The sequence below is a fragment of the Octodon degus genome, unplaced genomic scaffold (assembly GCF_000260255.1).
Source record: "Octodon degus isolate 3935 unplaced genomic scaffold, OctDeg1.0 scaffold00022, whole genome shotgun sequence".
NCBI lineage: Eukaryota > Metazoa > Chordata > Mammalia > Rodentia > Octodontidae > Octodon > Octodon degus.
The window spans coordinates 18,078,448-18,082,960 of record NW_004524598.1 but is presented as its reverse complement, the minus strand read 5'-3'; positions in this window follow the sequence as shown (position 1 = coordinate 18,082,960).

The following is a 4,513-nucleotide window of genomic DNA, read 5'->3' as shown; positions in this document are numbered from 1 at the left end:
AGAAACCTCCCCAGCCTGGTCTTTACAGTCAGGCTTCCTATCAGCATTCTGGTCTGAGCTCTGACCAGCATCTCCCAAACAGAACAATCGAAGCTGTTTCAGTGCTTCACTTGTAGGTGACATCTCTGAACCTTACGTATCTCTTCCCATAAGCCAGTCCCACATTGTCAGGTATAATCTTGTAATCCACATTGTCAGGTATAGCCACAGCAATGACCCCACTCCTCTGGTTCCAAATTCTGTCCTAGTTACTTTTTACTTGTTGCTGTGACAAATACCTGACACTCAAAATGAAGGAAGGAAAGGTTTATTTAGCTCACAGTTACTGGAGAGTTCAGTCCATATTCCGCTGGCACCAAGGCAAACAACAGCAGTTCATGTGGCAGACAACAACGAAGAGCAGAGGAGGAGCAGCAGCTGTGGCATCCATCAAGCCCCTCTCTTCCTTCTGTGCTGACTGTGGAGACGGTTGCTCCACAGCGAAGATCGGAGCTCCAAAGTGGAGAGGTTGTGAAGGTCAAGCTCCTCCGAAGACTGAGACTTCTCCACGGAAGCTGGGCAGGGCGGCGGGAAGTCAGGCCAGGCGGGGCGGCTTTCTGCCTTTCTCAGTTCCTGGGCCCTGCCCACCTGCAGGGCTAGGCCCCCATGCTGAGATCTGCCAGAACTGATTCAGTCAAGTTGACACAATGTATCAACTAACACAGCTATATTTCAAAGGCAATGACAAAAAGACTCAAGTATATCAAATCAGAAATAAGGGATCAGGGATTAGCACAGTGACACAGTAATTGCCTGGCAAGCAGGAAGTCCTGAGTTTGACTGCTGGTAACTCCTAAAATCAGAAACAAAATGGAAACATTACAACTGATGCTGTAGGAAAATAAACATGAGACTATTGTGTATAGTGATATACCAAAAATGGACAGCCTAAAAGAAATGAGAATCTTTCTGGACACAAGCAATCTATTTAGGTGGAATTGTAAACAAAGAAAATATCTGAATAGATCATTAATTCAGGAGAAGACTGAACAAGAACACAATTTTCCATCAAAGAGAAGCCTAGGATCTTGCAAATTGTGTGCTGAATTCCATAAAATGTTTAAGGAAGAATTAATATAAATTTTCCATAATTAAAAAAAAATCACAGATGAAGAATATTTCTACACTTATTTTGTATACCCATAATTACCCAGATCTCAAAGATATCATAAGAAAAAGAAGTGACCATATCAGATAAGCATATATGAAAAAATTCTTAACAAAGTACTGGCAAACTGAATTCAACACTGCGTTAGATGGATCATTTACCAAGATCAAGTGGAGTTTAGTCCTGCTATACAAAGATGGTTTAATATTTTCAAATAAATACGTGCATTATATGTATTGAAAGTACCATGACAAAGACTAAAAGAGAAATAATATTATTTGTCCTCCCTTAAAAGAGGAATAGGAAACAACTCAACTCAGAGTCAGAGAGTATAATTATGATTACCCAAGTATAAGGGAGTGGAAAGTAAAGAGAGATGATATTAAAGGGTAAAAAGTTCTGGCTACATAGCAGCAATACTTGTACATTTGTTTTTTTTTTTTAATTTTAAAAAGAAAAAACCAAAACAATGACACAGAATTTCAGAACAAGATAATAGGAAATAATAATGGTTACTATGTGCTGAGTGATAGCTCAGTGGTCTAAGCTCCTGCCTGGCAAACACAAGGTTCTGAGATAGATTTCTGGTACCACATGCTATATTGGCCCCAGAACCCCAAGCGCGTCATGCCAGCCACCAAACTGGGGGTGGTGGCACAGGCCTGTAATCCCAGTGCTGGGAGGGCTGTTATGAGTATCTTTGCTATATCCTCATATTTACTAAGAGGCTAAAATTTTGAGTTTTTAAGTTTTTTTTTTTAATTCTTAAAGAGAATACAAAACATAATAAAAAGAACATTAGAAACAATACAGAGTTTCACTAAATCAAATGATAGAAATTCAAAAATAGTTGTTATATCACATATTGTTGTCTTCAAATTAGTTGATCAGTTACCAGATATAAGCCTATAAAATTGGCCAAAAATTATGAAACATTAAAAAATAAAAAGAAAAAAATATTAAGCATTAACTGCTCCTTTCAACAGACCAGAAGAAATAAGCAGTAAAATTATCCAAGCTATCTTATTTATGTACGTATTTCTTTTTCTCTTTCTTCTTTCTTTTCTCCTTTCCCTCATCCCAGTTATTACTTCCCATGGAATAGTTTCTTTCTCTTTCCTAATATCCATTGTACCTTTTAGATCCTATTTTTCTTTCAGGTTCTTTCACTAGGGTGACAATATGATGTTTACACACGTGGATCTGATTATTTTTCACTTATAAGTATGGTCTCTAGTTGTATCCATTTACCAGGAAAAATTTTCCACTCTGTGGGTTTTCTTTTCACTCTGTTGGTGATTTATTTTGATGTACAAAAACTTGTTAATAAGATGGGGTCCCAGTTGTTGATTATATGATGTATTTTCTGTGCAGTTTGATTTTTGTTCATGAAGTCTCTGTTTACCCTTACGTCTTCAAGATGTCTACTTACATCCTTTGCCAATAGGCTTATAATTCCAAATTTTCTAACTCATTTCTCCTCCATTAGATTTGGTATTTTTGTTTAATATTTAGATCTTTGGTCCATTTTCAGTTCAGTTTTCTGTATGACAATAGGCATTGATCTACTTTTAGTTTTCTGCATGTTGAAAGCCTGTTTTTCCAGCACCATTTATTAAAGAAACTATCTTTCTTCTAGAGAACATATTTGGCCCCTTTGTCAAAGATATGATGGTTAAATATATTTATAGTTCTGTCTGTACCATGTAATTTATTCTACTGATCATCAGGTCTGTTTTTTGCCATTTCCATGCAGATTTTGTTACAGTAGCTTTGTAGTATAACTTCAAGTCTGGGATTATGATACCTCTTCCCTTGCCTTTGTTAGCTAAGATTGCTTTGCTATTCGAGGTCTATTCTGATGCCAAATAAACTTTAGGAATGTTTCCTTTAGATCTATGAGGTATGCTGAGGGTATTTTGATTGGGATTGCATTTAATATCTCAACAACTTAGAAAGTATATACGTTTCCACATTGTTGGTTTTTCTTATCAAGGAGCAAGGGATAGCTTTCTATTTTCTGATATCCTCTTCAATCTTTCTCAGAGTACAGTAATTTTGAACATATAGATCTTTTCCTTCCTTATGAGACTAATTCCTAAGCATTTCATTTTTTGAATGTTATTATTAATGGTCTTTTGTCTGTAATTTCTTTCTCAATGAGTTTGTTGTTTTTGTACATAAATGCTGTTGATTTCTGAGTGTTCACTTTGTATCTTGCTATGTTAGTGCGTTTGGTTATTAACTTTAGTAGATGTCTGTTGCTGTTTTGGGTTCTTCTGTGTAGAGTATCATATCATTTGCAAATAATGATAATTTAACTTCCTTCTTTTTTATCCTTATTCCTTTTATGTCTTTCTCTTGTCTAATTGCTCTGCCTAATGTTTCCAGAACTATATTGAATAGGATTCATAAGAGAGAACAACCTTGCCTTATTTCTGATTTCAAAGAGAAAGCTTTCACTTTTTTCCATTCAGTACAATATTGTCTGTTGGTTTAGCATACATGGCTCAGATTGAGGTAATAATCATCTATTCTGGTTTTCTGTACAGTTTTTATGAACAATGAGTGCTGGAAATTATCAAAAATTATTTTGCATCTATTAGGATGATCATGAGATCTTTGTCTTTGTCTCTGTTGACATGCTGTATTGCATTTATTGATTTGCAAAGTTTGAACCATCCTTGTATTCCTGGATGAATCCAACTGAGTCATAGTGTATCCTCTTCTTAATGATTTTTTGCATTCCATGTTCTAGCATTTTATTTTTGATGAGTTTTAGGTCTATGTTCATTAGGCAGATAGGTCTGTAGTTCTCTCTTTTATTGTATCTTTTTATGGTTTAGTTATCAGGGTAACAATTGAGTCTGGGAATGGTTTAGGGAGAATTGCTATCCTTTCAATTTCATTAAAGTGTTCCAGGAGTATTGGTATTACATTTCCTCCAAATTTCTCATAGAATTCAGTGATCCATCCATCAGCTTCTGGGCCTTTTTATGTTGTTAAATGTTTAATTATGTTTTTAGTTTCATTAACTATATTGGTTTATTCAGAAATTTTGTGTAATCATGAGTCATCTTTGGTACTTCATATGTTTGTAGATATCTGACCATTTCTTCTGAGTTTTCCATCCTACATAGGTAAAGACTTTTCCAAGTGGGGACTGATGATTTTTTGAATTTCTAAAGGATCTGTACTAATTTTACCCTTTTCATTCCTCACTGCATGAATTTGAATCTTTTATTTATGTTTTAAAATAAGGTTGGGGGGATGGGGCTGGAGAGATGGCTCAGTGGTCTAAAGCACCTACTTGGAACAAGCTTGGCAAAGCACAGGGACCGTGGTTCAATCCTCCAGCACCACATG